Source organism: Podarcis melisellensis (assembly GCF_964234715.1).
Source record: "Podarcis melisellensis genome assembly, chromosome: 9".
In the NCBI taxonomy this organism is placed as follows: Eukaryota; Metazoa; Chordata; class Lepidosauria; order Squamata; family Lacertidae; genus Podarcis; species Podarcis melisellensis.
The window spans coordinates 2,395,328-2,412,563 of record NC_138541.1 but is presented as its reverse complement, the minus strand read 5'-3'; the positions used below and the strand labels follow the sequence as shown (position 1 = coordinate 2,412,563).

Here is a 17,236-nt window from a genome sequence, read left to right as displayed (position 1 = left end):
TTTATCTTCACAACAACCTTACGAGGTGGTCTCTCGCCCAGAAAGTCTGGCTCAGAGGCCGGGAGCCAGCCAGCGAGCTTCTGGGTCGCGTGAGCAGGGCTGAGACCCAACTTCTTTTTCCTCCCTGACTCCAAGGCCACCCCACCAACCACCCCACCCTCTCCTCCCCTGGCATGAAGGGCCAGGAGAGATGTCACCTAATCTCCAACCTCCTTCCACCCTGCATCCTTCGTTCGCCACAAGCCCCCCAACCCCAACCTTGGCACTGCCCATGGCTTTCTGGAACTGCCTGTCTCCTTCTTCCAAAACTCTTCTCGCCCGAAAGGATTTGCCGAGAAGGGAGCCTCACCTCTTCTTCACGGGCGGTGCCAATGAACCGCAGATGCCGCGGCCGGGACAAAGCCCCCCAAGTCCAGCTGACCTTCCTGCTTCCCCTGAGGCCACCTCTTCTTCTGGACCTTGCAAGACCTGAAGACCATGCCCAGAGAGAGTCCTTTGGTCTGCTTGGTCTCTCTGCCTCTCCTCCCAGTTTCCTCCAGGCCTCCCTCTCCTCCCCACCCCCTTATCCTGGCCCAGCCCAGACCTGGCTCTGGTTCAAATTGCAAGCCCAGCTGCAGATGTGCTGCATGGGACGGTGGGGTGGGAGGAAGAAGGGGGGCCCAGGCTCAGCCTACCCCACCCCTGCGGGACAGAGACCCCCAACACCTCCCTCCTCCTTCTCTCTCCTTTGCCTGGGTAGCGCAGGAGCCTTTGCCGAAACAAACCACCCCCTTCTAAATGTAGGGAGGCTCCCCCCTGGATTCCTTTGCAGGAATGTGCAAGATGTGGAGGGCAGACACAACATGTGGGGAGGGGGGGAGGGCGGGGAGGAAAGACCCTCCCCTTCCCCAGCGCAGATTCTTCGAGAGAGAGAGAGGCCTGGGGTGGAGAATTGCAGGAGGCCAAGGAAAATAGAGAGAGGAAAGAGGGGAAAGGTTAACTGTGTCTCATATATAGCCCTCCTTTCAAGATCTGTTTTCTTTTCCTTTTTGAAAGGGGGGGGGCATTTCAAACGTGCATAGGAAGCAACAGACGGGACCACAGAGAGCATCTTCTGCATCACCTAGCCAGAGTCTTATCACCTAGCCCAGGGGCTAAGGAGGGTTACTGAGCACAATGGCTAGTCGGAGGCAGGAACGCTTTTGAATCCCAGTTGCTGGAAATTGCAGGAGCGGAGAGGGTAATAATAATAATAATTTATTTATACTCCACCCATGCAGTGGTACCTCGGGTTAAGAGCTTGATTCGTTCTGGAGGTCCATTCTTAACCTGAAACTGTGCTTAACCTGAAGCACCACTTTAGCTAATGGGGCCTCCCGCTGCTGCCGCACCCCCGATGCACGATTTTTGTTCTCATCCTGAAGCAAAGTTCTTAACCTGAAGCACTATTTCTGGGTTAGCGAAGTCTGTAACCTGAAACGTCTGTAACCCGAGGTACCACTGTATTAAAAACACAATAAAACATCAAACATTCCCTAAACAGGGCTGCCTTCAGATGTCTTCTGAAAGTCAGATTGCTTATTTCCTTGACAGCTGATGGGAGGGCATTACACAGGGCAGGTGCCACCACCTAGAAGGCCCTCTGCCTGGTTCCCTGTAACCTCACTTCTTGCAGGGAGGGAACTGCCAGAAGTTAATCGGCGCTACTAGCCAGGATGCCACTGTCAGAAGCAGTTTGCTGGAACCCACAGAAGGGGAGTGTTGCTGCTGAACTCAGGTTCTGCTTACAGGCTGTCCGTCGGGCCATCTGATTGGCCCCTGTGAGAACAGGGTGCTGGACCAGATGGTCCCCCTTTGGCCTGATCCTGCAAGGTTCTTCTTCTGTTCTTACAGGGCTGAAACAAAATAGTTGAAGAGAAGCATTGTTTGCCCCATGGTGTGTATATGAACTCCTGTGTTTTGTTCCATTGTCACCTCTGACCAAACAGATTCGGCAGACTTTCAGAACAAGGCTGGAACTCATATTACCTGTTTACCAGAGGTGAAAGTGAGATCACTGTGTTAAGGATGGGCAAACCTGTCAGGTTTTTTCTCCCTCATTTCATAGTTTTCTCAGTTCTCCATATGTGCATTTTTTTAAAAAGTCTGTATGAAAATTCTAGATTTTTGGATGCTGTTTTAACTAACATACATGCCTTTTACAAGCACTGTCCCACAATAGAATGTATTTCTGTACGTTATTTTCACTCACATAGGCATTAGCTATGCACACACCGTAATACATCTGCATTTTTGTGCATTAGAGAACGGCATCACAAAATTCAGAGATGTGCGAATTTTTCAGGATATTGTGTTTCAGTTCACGTCTCAATCTAAGATGTAAGAAGGAGGTAGTTTTTCATAAAAAATAGAAACAAAGATCAGTTTGCTGCAAGGCACTCTATGTGGGCCTGGTTTGGTGCAGAATGCTGCAGTCAGATTGCTGACAGGAGCATCCGAACCGAGATCATGTGATAGCATTATGATAACGGTCGCATTGGTTGCCCACTTACAACCAAACCAGGTTGAAGCTCCTGTTTGATTGTGGAATGAACGACCTTAGAACGTGGTGGGACCCCCTCCCCAATTCACTGGAAGTCCTCTGGTTCTATGATTCTAGGACAGATTCCAGTGGCATGCTTCCAAGAGAGCAAAACATTGAGGTCATCATGTGACGAAAGACTCATCAGATTGGGAGAGCGTTTCATCAGGGCTTCCAAGAAAGCCACTTCTGCCCTGCAGAGGAGGTAGGATTGCAGGCATCACGGCCCCACCATGTGCGCGGGGGCTGGAGCGCAGCCCCTGCACAATTGGGGAAATCCCCAACCGTGTCACACCCTGGCCAGCCAATCGTCTGGCTTTGGGGGCATGGCCTGCCCTATTTAAACGTAGACGCGGCTGGGGATCTCCCTCTTTTGCCGCCTACCAGCTGTTCCTGCTTTTCCCACCCTCCCACCCTATAAGGTTTTCATCTCATGACCTTGCTATGGACCTTGGTTGGTCGCCATTGAGGGGCCTGGTAGGAATTTTTCCACTTGGCAAATTGGCACCAGCCACTTGGTTTTTGCCTACCTCGTAGCAAATCGTCACAATTTTCTGGGTATTGGCGGTTAGGCATTGGTATAGTTCTGTAGATGGAAGAGGGGAGGAAGCGCCATCACCTGCCCCGCATATTGAAGGGTAGTCCGGTAAAGGATTCCGGGGGGCGTTGCCCTGATCAAAGCCTATGGAGGTGAGGGCCTAAGGCACGCCCCCTATCGGTGACCCCGGGGAGTTCCTAGTTGATGTGCATCAGCAGGACTCCCCCTACTGGTGGTTAACCCTTCCCGGTCTTCAAGCGGATGGGCTGAAGTCGGATATAGTCGGTTAGGACCAATGCCTAAGCCAATACCGCTCATCACCTGTAACCAATAAAGTTGTGGCCTTATTTAGCCCATTAACCTTAATAATTATGTCATGTGTCTTTATTTCCACTGGGGGGGGGCAGGACCTCGCCACACAAGCACCACCCAATGGAGACGGCCTCGAGGTCCTTCCTGACTCGTTCCGAGTTACGTTCTAGATCCTGACCTTCCCGCAGGGTCAGGCCTCCACCGGCACGCCTGAATTCCCAGGGTGGCGGCTGCCCTCCGGGACACTGCTTATCACTCACCTCACTGCCCCGCCTCATCCAGGGTCATGTTTTTGTCTGAAAATGTCCGTGGCTATTTGTTGTTTAAAAAAGAGAGAGCGAGAGCCAAATCGTGGACTGCAGACCGAACACACCCTGCTTGGGAAGGGCTGGTTTGCTTCCTGATTCACAATAGGGCCGTGTTACTAAATCCCCTCTGAGAGGTCTTTTGCCAGGTCCTAGAATAAATAACCCAAGTGGGACAAGGTCATTGTAAAGACTGACTTGTGGGTGTGGCCTTTGGGCGGCCTCCCCTAGACGTCCCGTGACTCAGGAATGCTCCCTTGGAGGAGAACATGCGCTCAGACAGGACCCTTTGCAGTGTAATGGCCTGGGACTCGGGCTTGGACTTGGAAGCAGAGGAGTCTCAGTCCCGCATCATCTGAACCAAGTCTGGGGCCTGATCCTGAAGAGCCCCAGTCTGCACAGGTTCCCCTGCAACAAACGCCAGCTGGGCCAAGTCAGGGACCTGAGCCTGCCCTGGCTCCAGATGCCTACAGCTGGGCCATCACTTACAGCTGCTCCACTGCCGGTTGGGTCAGGGGAGGCTGAGGTGGCCCCTGGGTCTAGTAACACACCAACGTCTCCCGAGCTGCAGAGACTGAGGTCTGAAAGAAGGAGAGACCTGAGTACTCGCAGGAGGAGTGCCCGACTTCGGGCGAAACAGGGAGGTGAGTTGCCGGGGGATCAGGACCAGCCACTACCCCGACAAAGATAAAAGGCTGTTGGACCCTGCCCCAGGTTGCGGGAGCAGCATTGCTGTATGCTAGACCCTGTGTCTGACCTAGCCTGGTTTCCTGCCTCGTGTCCTTCCTTGGCCCTGTCGGACTGACTCCTAGCGGAACCTCCGGATTCTGGACTGGTCCTGGACTGCATTTCACAGGTTATCCCCGGGCCCAGCACATGCAGAAGCTCAGGGAGGAATAGAATCGTTAATTTGGTATCATTCACCCTCTTCAAGAAACTGTGGGGCAGAGCTGGATTACCCCACAGGCAGACTAAGCCTGTGGCTTGATTCTATGAAAGGCTACATGGGGAGACACAAAACCTCAGACTCTGGGATGGGACAGGGGTCCTACCAGGCAAATGGCAGCCCAGATATGCAAGGGGTTGGACTAGATGACCCTTGTGGTCCCTTCCAACCCTAAAATCCTGTACTCTGCCAGCGAAAAGCATGCCCACTCTAGGTAGAGATTTCCAGGTGATACAGACTGCTGTGTCCTGATCCAGGCTGCAAACTCTTCTGCAGCGCTTATCGGCTGCTGAGTACGAATCAGGCTAATCAGTAAATGTTTATTAGTGTTGATTTGTGCTTTAATTGCACATAAAACACCCAGGCACTCCCTTGCTCCTCCGTCTCTTCCTCTCAGTCTCTCTCTTGCCTGTTATGTCTTTGTCTTCTCCTTGTCTCCCTTCTGAGCACAGTAACAGGCCTGGGATTATTGCAATCTACGCGACGCCAAAAAGCTTTTAGCCAGGCCTGTCTCCTTGCCATCTTGGTGTTATGCTTTAATAGCTCCTTAATGTTTTGACTGAGCGGTTTAATTCCAAGGCTCCCTGTTCCAGCCGCGCCGAGAGGGAGGTTAACATGTCTTCCCATTTACCTGATGTGATTTCCCTTGGCAGCAAGAGGTGTGACCCCGTGTACTGCTGAGGAGGCAGCTTTCGGGTACATGCTAGCAATTGGCTTGAACAGCAGATTGGTGCTGGGGTGCAGGGAGATTTCTCAATACTTTTCAATAAACTGAAAATATTGTCCCTTGGTGGAGGATAGAGAATGGTACAAATGGTTCATGCGGTCGCCTTTGGAACCGTGTCCAGTTCTGGTGGCCTCGCCTCAAAAAGGATATTGTAGAGTTGGAAAAGTTTCCCAAAAGTGCAGCTCAAATGATCAAGGTGATGGAAAGATACCCCTATGAAAAGAAAGAGTGCAGCGTTTGGGACTTTTTAGCTTAGAGAAAAGGCAACATGATAGAAATTTATAAAATTATGTGTGGCTTCGAGATAGTGGATAGAGAAACTTTTATTTCTTTGCTCTCTCGTAGGAAGGTTGTTGGAATGTTGGAAGGTTCAGGACAGGACAAAGAAAGCCCTCCTTCGCACAAGGCAGTGTTAACCTATGGAACTCACTTCCACTGGATCTTCAGGAAGGGACTGTGGCCACCTGTAGTTCTGTGGTTTACCACATGGGGCAGCTGCACCCCAATCAGGCAATCCTTGACAGATGCGTAGAGCCAGGCAAGGAGGCCTCCTGGGCCAGCAGGAATGCAAAGCAAAGGACCAGCTGGCCTGTAAGCCTTTATCCCATCAGGGCCCAATCAATAGAAGCCTGGGCGGGGCTGAGAAAACTATCCTGCTAACAAACAGAGCCCTCTAGTGGTAATGGCCAGAAACCCTCCCTGACAGCCCTTAGATAAGCACCTGGTTCTTAGAGACAAATTGGGGGAGATCAGTGCTCAGTTCTATGACCCAAGACCTCAAGTCCCCAAGATGGCTGACACCTGGAAACCTGTGTCCAATTCTGGGCCCCACAATTTAAGAAGGGTGTTGACAAGCTAGAAAGTGTGCAGAGGAGGGTAACCAAGAGGATCAAGGGTCTGGAAACCAAGCCTGATGAGGAACGGTTGAAGGAGCTGAGTGTGTTTAGTCTGGAAAAGAGGAGACTGAGAGAAGATATGATTTGTTGTTGTTGTTTAGTCATTTAGTCGTTTAGTCGTGTCCAACTCTTCGTGACCCCCTGGACCAGAGCACACCAGGCACTCCTGTCTTCCACTGCCTCCCGCAGTTTGGTCAAACTCATCCTGGTAGCTTCGAGAACACTGTCCCACCATCTCGTCCTCCGTTGTCCCCTTCTCCTTGGGCCCTCCATCTTTCCCAACATCAGGGTCTTTTCCAGGGAGTCTTCTCTTCTCATGAGGTGGCCAAAGTATTGGAGCCTCAGCTTCACAATCCGTCCTTCCAGTGAGCACTCAGGGCTGATTTCCTTCAGAATGGAGAGGTTGGATCTTCTTGCAGTCCATGGGAGTCTCCTCCAGCACCAGAATTCAAAAGCATCCATTCTTCGGCGATCAGCCTTCTTTATGGTCCAGCTCTCAATTCCATACATCACTACTGGGGAAACTATAGTTTAACTATACGAACCTTTGTTGGAGATATGAAAGCCCTCTTCAAATATATTAAGTGCTTTCACATGGAAGAGGGAAAAGCTTATTTTCTGCTGGTCTGGAGGGTAGGACTTGAACCAATGGCTTCAAGTGACAAGGAAGGAGATTCTGACTCAGTACAGTTGTACCTTGGTTTTCAAACAGCTTAGTTCTTGAACGTTTTGGTTACCAAACGCCGCAAACCCGGAAGTGACTGTTCTGGTTTACGAACTATTTTTGGAAGCCCAACGTCCGACAGCGCTTCTGCGACTTTGGTTTCCAAATGTTTTGGAAGTCGAACAGATTTCCGGAACAAATTCCGTTCGACTTCCAAGGTACGACTGTATCAGGAAGAACTTTCTGACAGTAAGAGCTGTTTGACAGTGGAACAGTCTCCCTCAGGAGGTTTTTAAGCACAGGTTGGACGGCCACCTGTCCTGGATGCTTTAGTTTAGATTTCTGCCCGGCAGGGGGTTGGGCAAGATGACCTCTGGGTTCCCTTCCAACTTTACAATTCTATGATTTGGTACCTAGAGCAGGAAGGCCCAGTGGCAAGACCTCTTCTGCTCACTGTCCTGGCAACCATTGCCCAGAGCCGTGTGTGATCCTCATGGAAACACAGGACCTGGGCAAGAGTGGAGTGGGGTCTTTGCAGGAGAAGCTCCTGTTGGGTTGGACCCTGTGGGTCAGATCTGCACCTGCCAACGCCAGAGGCACTGAAAACCGCCATCTGAAGTTGCCGCTTCGCCTTACATTACAGCGGGGGAGCTGCCCGCATCTACTGGCACTCGTCGTAGGAGATCGTTCCTGATGTGGCTGCCCTAATCTTGCTCTTAAACACTGTGTTCACATTAGACAGGGACATTATATCCCTCCCACCTTCCCTCTTGGCATGTCCCTCCATGGCCCGGAGAAACGGAGACGGCAAAATGCCAGGGAGTCGGGGGCTTGAGCAGCGATGGCACCTTGTGTCTTTGTCACAAAGATTTAGGCTCCTGAGCCTTGAAGGACAAGAAGATGCCATGCTCCCTTTGCTGGATAAATGGATACAGTGTCTTGCTATTAAGGCATGTCTTGTTCTATCAAGGCTCCCTTACCGTATCGCTCACTTTCGCTGCTCTTTTGTTTCCAGATCTCTCTCCTTTCACTCTCGCCCCGAGCCATTAGCGACTGATGGAAAAGTGCGAGAAGGGGGCAGACTTTGCTAGAAAGTTTGGTGCTGACCTGCTAATAAACTGGGTTCGGTCACAGAATCACGGGGCTGGATCAGGCCTCAAGGGGATCTGTCTCTGTCTGTTTATCTAAGAGACTGTTAGCATTTGTCAAAAAAGTGAGGAAGAAATACATACAATACGATAATCTTTATTGTCATTGTCCCATACAGAACAACGAAATGTGTGTGTGTGTGTGTGTGTGTGTGTGTGTGTGATAGAGAGAGAGAGAGAGAGCGCTATATCTTTATTGTTTTAAAATAGATACATTCATGCTAGGAAAACAAACAAATCAACCAACAAACCTACAATCAAATAATCAAACTATAAATTGACAAACAGACAATAGCAATATCTAAACAACACAATTCTTATAACTAGCATCATTTGTACTCCCAATGATGTGAACGATTGTAAAACTTATAAAACAAGAAATTAAAAATGATTTCCAATTAGTCTCGCTGTACTTTATCTGTTGATTATCTTATAGCGCCCCATTACGTATTTCTTATATAGTTTCTGCTAACTTCTCTACAAACTTATATTTATACAGTTCAAGGTTCAGTCTAATTCTGCCAAGAAGTTTCCTTTTATACTGTAATTTTTTAAGTATTTTTTTTTAATTCTCCAATCCTTATAGACTATTTGTCATCTTAGGAAGAATATTGTCTGATCAGTTCAGCAACAAAACCTTCTATTGGGTAAATGTAAAAGGTAAAGGACCCCTGGGTGGTTACGTCCTGTCAAAGGCAACTATGGGGTTGTAGTCACAGGTAGGTAGCCGTGTTGGTCTGCCATAGGCGAAACAAAATTAAAAAATTCATTTCAGTAGCACCTTAAAGGTAAAGGGACCCCTGACTGGCGTACAGCTTCCGGGTCATGTGGCCAGCAGGACTAAGCTGCTTCTGGCGAACCAGAGAAGCGCACAGAAATGCTGTTTACCTTCCTGCCAGAGCGGTACCTATTTATCTACTTGCACTTTGACATGTTTTCGAACTGCAAGGTTGGCAGGAGCAGGGACCGAGCAACGGGAGGTCACCCAGTCACAGGGATTCAAACCGCCAACCTTCTGTTTGGCAAGTCCTAGGCTCTGTGGTTTAACCCACAGCGCCACCCATGCCGCTTAGTAGCACCTTAGAGACCAACTAAGTTTGGGGTTGTGGCACTCATGTTGCTTTCAGACCATGCTGGCGTTTGTCCACAGACAGCTTTCTGGGTCATGTAGTCAGCAGGACTAAACCACTTCTGGCGCAATGGGTCACCATGACGAGTGCCAGAGGACATGGAAATGCCGTTTACCTTCCTGGCACAGTGATACCTATTTATCTACCTGCCTTTGAACTGCTAGGTTGGCAGGAGCTGGGACAGAGCAAGAGGAGTTCACCCCGTCGCATGGATTCGAACCGCTGACCTTCTGATTGGCAAGCCCAAGAGGCTCAGTGGTTTAGACCACAGTGCCACCCGCTCCCTAATTATGTTCCAACCCTCCCAGGGGGGCAGGACCTCAAACACTGGAAGGAACTCAGGGCATCAGAGGATTAGAACCCAGAGAAAAGGTGGGATTAAAAAGCTATGCACAAAACAAACAAATCTTAAATCCTCTTCGTGTTATTCTGGGGCGTCATGGTGGCGGCGGGGTGTTGGTGACAACTACTAGGGAAACAGCATCTTAAAAAGTAGAGACATCACCTTGCCAACTAAGTTCCATATAGTAAAAGCTATGGTTTTCCCAGTGGTGATGTATGAAAGTGAGAGCTGGACCATAAAGAAGGCTGATCGCCGAAGAATTTATGCTTTTGAATTATGGTGCTGGGGGAGACTCTTGAGAGTCCCATGGACTGCAAGAAGATCAAACCTCTCCATTCTGAAGGAAATCAGCCCTGAGTGCTCACTGGAAGGGCAGATCCTGAAGCTGAGGCTCCAATACTTTGGCCACCTCATGAGAAGAGAAGACTCCCTGGAAAAGACCCTGATGTTGGGAAAGATGGAGGGCACAAGGAGAAGGAGACGACAGAGGACGAGATGGTGGGACAGTGTTCTTGAAGCTACCAGCATGAGTCTGACCAAACTGCGGGAGGCAGTGGAAGACAGGAGTGCCTGGCGTGCTCTGGTCCAGGGGGTCACAAAGAGTCAGACACGACTAAACGACTAGGGACAACAACTAAACAACAACAACTAGGGAAAGGATGGCATTTTTGCAAGATAGCCTTCATTTTCCCAGGGAGTCAAGAAAAAGAAAGCCACCTCAGAAATTTTCTCAGAAAACCCTGCTTCCCAAACTTAACTTAACAAAACATTTTTTTGAGGGACAAGACCGGGGGTTGAGTTTTGGGGGGGGCTTTGGACCTCAGGCTGCCCATGGCTGCTGAGCTCTGTCTCACTCCATCTGCACAGACAGCACGGAGGATGCAGGAAGTCTTAGCTAGAAATGCTATCTTTCCCCTGATTTTCCGAAAGCTGAGCATTACACCTTGTTCCCATTTCCTAATGCATCTCATATTGTTAACTGTCATCTGTTCTGCCTCTAGATTTGAACCAACGAAGCCTGTGCACATTGCGATGTAAGGAACTGATATTACAGATAGGGATCTCAAAGAAGAAGCGAAAGGAATTGCCAGGCGGGGGTGAGCCTTAACTTCCCAGGAGGACAGAAAAAGATCTGAGAGTAAAATCAAGATACTGTGTCCCGAGGAAGGGAAAGGGGGGGGTCCTTTCTCAGGGTGAGGCATTTGGGGAGAGGGGTCCTGAGCCCTCCATGACTTTTCCAAGATGACTGGACATCCTCTTTCTGAATGATTCAAGAGTCTGGAACGACTCGAAAAATCCAGGATTCTGCCCTCCTTTGCAAGGGCCCAACCCACATACTAATCTTGCCCCTGTCTAAAATTTGTTTATTGGTGTGTGCTTTTCTTTTTGTAAATTTACCAAAGAATAATAATAGTTTTTAAAAAGTCAGGATTACAGTGGGACCTCTGGTTACGAACTTAATTCATTCCAGAGATCTCTTCTCAAGTCGGAACCATTCTTATCCTGAGGCGCGCTTTCGCTAATGGCGCCTCCCGCTGTGCGTGCGCCTCTGGCGTGCGACGTCTGCTCGGATCCTGGGGCAAAGTTCGCAACCAGAAGCAACTATTCCCAGGTTAGTGGAGCTCGTAACCCAAAGAGTGAGTAACCAGAAGCGTTTGTAACCAGAGATACCACTGTAAGGGGTTTTCTCAGGACAGTGGAGGGTTATGTGTGCTGTGAGCCTTTGGTGGGACTCAGCTCACCCTTCATCTGATAGGAAATAATAATAATAATAATAAATTTAAAAAATTATACCCTTCCCATCTGGCTGGGTTTCCCAAGCCACTCTGGGTGGCTCCCAACAGAATATCAATAATAAAAAGTGACAAAATCAGTCATTAAAAACTTCCCTTCAGATGTCTTCTAAAAGTCAGGTAGTTTATTTCCTTGACATCTGATGGGAGGGCGTTCCACAGGGCGGGCGCCACCACCGAGAAGGCCCTCTGCTCTGCACCTGGAGGGGAATGGGGGTGTTGAAGGGGATCAGTTGGAGGGAGGGAGAAAGGTCCCTACTGTCATACCTCATGCTGAGTCCTTTTCAGGTCACGTCTTTTCAAGTTGTGCCCCACGGCAACCTGGAAGTACCGGAACGGGTTTTGCCGCTCGTGCATGTGCAGAAGTGCTAAATCACGCCGCACGCAAAGGTGCGGCGCTTCTGGATGCGGACGCTTTGAGTTGCGGATGTGCCTCTGGGATGGATTACATACCCAACTCGAAGTTCCACTCTACAGTGGTACCTCTGGTTGTGAACGGGATCCGTTCCAGAAGCCTGTTCACAACACGAAAAGAACGCAACCCGCAGCAGCGCGTCTGCGCACGTGTGGGTTGTGATTCGCCGCTTCTGAGCCTGCGCGTGACGTCATCTTGTGTGTCTGCGCATGCGTGAGCGGTGAAACCCAGAAGTAACCCTTTCTGACACTTCCGGGTTCACTGTGGGATGTAACCTGAAAGAATGTAACATGAAGCAGACGTAACAGGAGGTATGACTGTATTTTTATCTGAGGAATGTTGAAGGGTATTCCAGGGAATAAAAACAAGAACATAAGAAGGGTCTTGCTGGATCAGCACCCTGTTCTCCCAGTGGCCAACCAGATGCCCATTATGGGAAACCTGAAGGCAGGATCCGAGCACCAGAGCGCTCTCCAGTGTGGCCAGTTTGGCGTAGTGGTTAAGAGCAGTGGACTCGTAATCTGGTGAACTGGGTTCGATTCCCCGCTCCTCCACATGCAGCTGCTGGGTGACGGTGGGCTAGTCACACTTCTCTGAAGTCTCTCAGCCCCACTCACCTCACAGAGTGTTTGTTGTGGGGGAGGAAGGGAAAGGAGAATGTTAGCCGCTTTGAGACTCCTTAGAGTAGTGATAAAATGGGGTATCAAATCCAAACTCCTCTTCTTCTCCTTCTCCGCCCCCGTGGCTTAAAGCAACTGGGATTCAGAAGCAGTGCTGGTGCCAGCTGTAGAGGGAGAGCCATCAAGACCCCTCTCCCCCTCCACGAATTTGTCTAATCCTCTTCTAAAGCCATCCACGTTGGGTGGCCATCCCTGACTCTTGTGGGATGGAGAGCAGGAACACAGACCAGTTTAGCATTCCCAGCTCACGGGCAGCTGGCGTCCTAAGAGCCATGGTCTGCTCTGGTGAAGAACCTCAGCAACGAGTCCCCATTCCCACCCATCCGTAACTCCTTTAGAAAAATTCAACTTTGGACCGACACATTCCCATACGCGGGCCCCATCCGAGGAAGAGGGGAGGCCGAGGGTGGCTGCAGAACCCGGAGAGAAAAGTGGAGACTGTTTTGGAAAGCTTACAAGAAAAACTCTCCAGCTGTTCCGAGGTTTACGTCCATTTGATCTCGGAAAAGTCCTTTCTACCGACCAAACGGGGCCCCACGCATTGTTAGAAAGGAAGTCCTGCTACATGCCAAAGGCATTAAGGGGTTTTTTTTGGGGGGGGCTCCCTGCCAGAAGCGGAAGAAGAGGGAAACACTCTAGAGAAGAATCTAAGGGAACTTTCAAGAGTCAGGCAGCAGGAAGCAGCTTCTCTTTCTCTATTTCCCGCTCCCTTCTTCTCTTCTCTTCTCTTCTCTTCTCTTCTCTTCTCTTCTCTTCTCTTCTCTTCTCTTCTCTTCTCTTCTCTTCTCTTCTGGATTAAATTGGATCCCAACTATGTCTTGGCCTTTTCTACCTACAGGTTGTTAGAGTGCTGGATGAGGAGACCAGGTTCCCAATCCCCCAATCAGTCATGAAGCCTGCTTTGGGGCTCTCACAGCTTCTCAGCTTCGCCTACATTGCAGGGTTGTTGTGAGGACAAAGATGGAGAGGAGGAAAACCACTCAGAGCTCCCTGGGGGGGGGGAGAGACAGGATATACATGCATCAAAAAATGACAATAAAATTATTCACTTCCAGTTTTCGATTGGGTTCCTCATCCGTGGCCCTTGGGTGATTCTTGGGACCCCCTTACATGGCTTGCGGCAAGCTGTAGGGTCCCCCCCACCGTGATCATCTTCAAGCTCCTCCCCCCCATTTAGAAAAACCCAGTCACATTATATTTGTGGAAAATATTGCAAGAAGAATCACCATAGAAATAATAAGTTAATAATAATAAAAAATTATTATTTATACCCCACCCATCTGGCTGGATTTCCCCAGCCACTCTGGGTGGCTCCCAACATAATAATAATAATAATAATAATAATAATAATAATAATAATAATACGATAAAAAATCAAACATTAAAAACTTCCCTAAACAGGGCTGCCTTCAGATGTCATCTGAAAGTCAGATAGCTGTTTATTTCCTTGACATCTGGTGGGAGGGCATTCCACAGGGCGGGTGCCATTACCGAGAAGGCCCTCTGCCTGGTTCCTTGTAACCTCACTTCTTGCAGTGAGGGTACTGCCCAGAAGGCCCTTGGAACTGGACCTCAGTGTCTGGGCAGAACGATGGGGGTGGAGATGCTCCTTCAGGTATACTGGGCCAAGGCTGTTTATGGTTTTAAAGGGCAGCATCAACACTTTGAATTGTGCTTGGAAATGTGCTGGAAGCCAATGTAGGTCTTTAATATGGTCTCGGCGGCCACTCCCAGTCACCAGTCTAGCTGCCGTATTCTGGATTTGTTGTAGTTTCTGGGTCACCTTCAAAGGTAGCCCCAGGTAGAGCGCATTGCAGTAGTCCAAGTGGGAGATAACTAGAGCATGCACCACTCTGGCGAGACAGTCTGCGGGCAGGGAGGGTCTCATCCTGTGTACCAGATGGAGCTGGTAGACAGCTGCCCTGGACACAGATTTGACCTGTGCCTCCATGGAGAGCTGTGAGTCCAGAATGACTCCCAGGCTGTGCACCTGGTCCTTCAGGGGCACAGGTACCCCATTCAGGACCAGGGAGTCCCCCACACCAGCACACCCACTGTCCCCCAAGAGCAGTACTTCTGTCTTGTCAGGATTCAGCCTCAATCTGTTAGCCGCCATCCATCCTCTAACCGCCTCCAGACACTCACACAAGACCTTCACCGCCTTCACTGGTTCTGATTTAAAAGAGAGGTAGAGCTGGGTGTCATCAGCATACTGATGAACACCAAACCCCCCTGATGATCTCTCCCAGCGGCTTCATATCATGGAAACAAAATTTCTTTCTGCACTTTGCAGAATGCCCTATTCTGCCTTCCCCCAGGGCCCTTCCACAGGGCGCTGACCCCCCCCCCACACACGCATTAAGGGGCCCGCAAGCTGTCTCTCTCTGAGTTGCAGGTGTCCCACCCCAGGCGAGAAATGGGGAGCCCCAGCTCTGCGCTCGACCTCCTTCTCGCCCTGGCATGCGCCCTCGCTCGTCCCAGCCCCCTCCCGGCTCCCGGGCAGGGGCTGGGGTGTGCAGAGGGCTCTCAGTGGTGGCAGGGGGTGTCGGCCCCCTCAATATTGGGGGAGCTTGGCCCCCTGCCTCAAAATATAGAGGGGGCTGAAGCGCCTTGCGCCCCTATACCCGGCGCCCCTTGCCTTCCTTTCGCCTCTGACTTTCCACGTCCTTAAAGCTGTTTCTATATTGTGAGGAGGGGAGGGGGGACTGAGGAGTGTGTCCCCGGTCCCCCCCCCCCCGCCTGTTCCTGCAGTAACAAGGTGCAGGTGGGCTCCACCGCGAAAGCTTTCAGCCTGGAAAATCTCAGCTGCAGACACATTAGCGGGCTTGACGCCGCTCAAGGGGGGACGGGGGACGGATCAAGTTCCCACATGTTTGGGCTGGGAGGAAGAGGCACGTTACGGGCGTGTTTTGTGTTATACGGAAAGGGCTTTTAAAATATACGCTGGGCTTTTCTTCTGCAAAGCAGGAAAGGGGAGGAGGGGGGAGAAAGCGTGGAAGATGCAAGATGCAGGGATGGCCTCTCTGAAACAAAGCCGTAGCTCTGAATTCTCAGGCTGGCTTTAAGACCCGAAACCCAGGCAGCAGATATTTCAGAGCGTTGTGCCAAAATCACCCCCTGCTAGATGCTTGGATGCCTGAAGCAAAGGACACGAGACAACAGAAGTTCACAAAACCATGCACGGCATGGATATATAGTCATAGAATCCTAGAATTGTAGAGCTGAAAGGGACATCCAGGGCTCATCCATTCCAACCCCCTGCAATGTAAGAATCACGGGTAATGCACCTCTGACTGATGGCCATCCAAACTCTGCTTAAAAACCTCCAGTAGAACAAGGATAGAAAAAAGGCTATCCTGAAAGTTTCAGGACAGATAAAGAAATGACTTCTTCATGCAGTGCATATGGAACTCACTCCCACTGGAGGCAGTCATGGCCACAGCCTTGAATGGCCTGGCCCATTTAGTCCAGCATCCTGTCTGCAGATGGTGAACAATCATGAACAGAAAAAGCTGTCCCCTGCCGAGTCAGATCTCTGGCCCATCCAAACTAGTGCTGCATGCCTTGACTGGCAGCGTCTTTCAAAGTTCACAGATGGAGCCAGTTCTCAGCGCTGGCACCAGAGTTCTTCTTTAGTGGGAGACACCAAGACTTGAACCCGGGACTTTCTGCTTTCAAAGAATTTTCCCTTCCCCTTCTTCCCCATGTGGCTTTAATAAATACTTGACATTTGCACAAATTTATTAGTTGCTAACACTCCCTTTAATAGTGAGCACGGGTGGTGAGTTCCGATAGACACGGAGCCAAAACAGGGCCATTGATAAATGAGAGCAGGGGATTGGTGTGATTGGGGGATTCTACAGGTTTGCATTGGGGGGGGGGTGACATTCGTAAGAAGCTAAGAATGGGGGACGAGACAGAATAAGAAAGACCCCAGGGTGGACTGAGCAAAATGTTGCATGATGGAATAGGAGGGAATTTGAAAACCAAGACATAAGAAAAGAATGCCCACTGGGAAGGAACGGTTAGCATAATAATAATAATAATAATAATTTATTATTTGTACCCCACCCATCTGGCTGGGTTTGCCCAGCCACTCTGGGTGGCTTCCAACAAAGATTTAAAATACATCAAAATGTCACACATTACAAACTTCCCTGAACAGGGCTGCCTTCAGATGTCTTCTAAATGTCAGGTAGTTGTGGTCTAAAAATATATATTCCAACATACATGTGGTCTGTTAAAAAGTCTGGTAGTTGTTGTTGTCTTTGACATCTGGTGGGAGGGCGTTCCACAGGGCGGGCGCTACTACCGAGAAGGCCCTCTGCCTGGTTCCCTGTAACTTGGCTTCTCACAGCGAGGGAACCGCCAGAAGGCCCTCGGCACTGGACCTCAGTGTCTGGGCAGAATGATGGGGGTGGAGATGCTCCTTCAGGTATACTGGGCCGAGGCCATTTACCAACACTTTGAATTGTGCTTGGAAATGTCCTGGGAGCCAGTGTAGGTCTTTCAAGGACCGGTGTTATGTGGTCCCGGCGGCCGCTCCCAGTCACCAGTCTAGCTGCCACATTCTGGATTAGTTGTAGTTTCCGGGTCACCTTCAAAGGTAGCCCCAGGTAGAGCATAAAGCTCTGAACACAGTCCTGGAAACATACAGTATGTATGAGCAATATCCCATTGCCTTGAGCCTTTTGACGGAGAAGCAGGAGGAGGAATTCAGATCTGCTGACCCACCTCTATGCTGGAAGGGTCTCACTGACCTCACAGATTCCTGGCTGC

At 50.0% G+C, this 17,236-nt stretch overlaps 1 protein-coding gene and 1 long non-coding RNA gene across 2 annotated transcripts in view; both read right to left on the bottom strand.

Annotated features, from left to right (window-relative positions):
• The window catches only part of HSPA12B (heat shock protein family A (Hsp70) member 12B), a 56,592-nt gene extending 56,046 nt beyond the window's left edge, over nt 1-546 (bottom strand). The window contains exon 1 of the mRNA XM_081924983.1: nt 350-546. The gene's annotated coding sequence lies outside the window, so the exon portion shown is untranslated. The remainder of the gene's footprint in view (nt 1-349) is intronic.
• The window catches only part of LOC309377862, a 102,891-nt gene that overhangs the window by 56,046 nt on the left and 29,609 nt on the right, over nt 1-17,236 (bottom strand). The window lies entirely within an intron of this gene.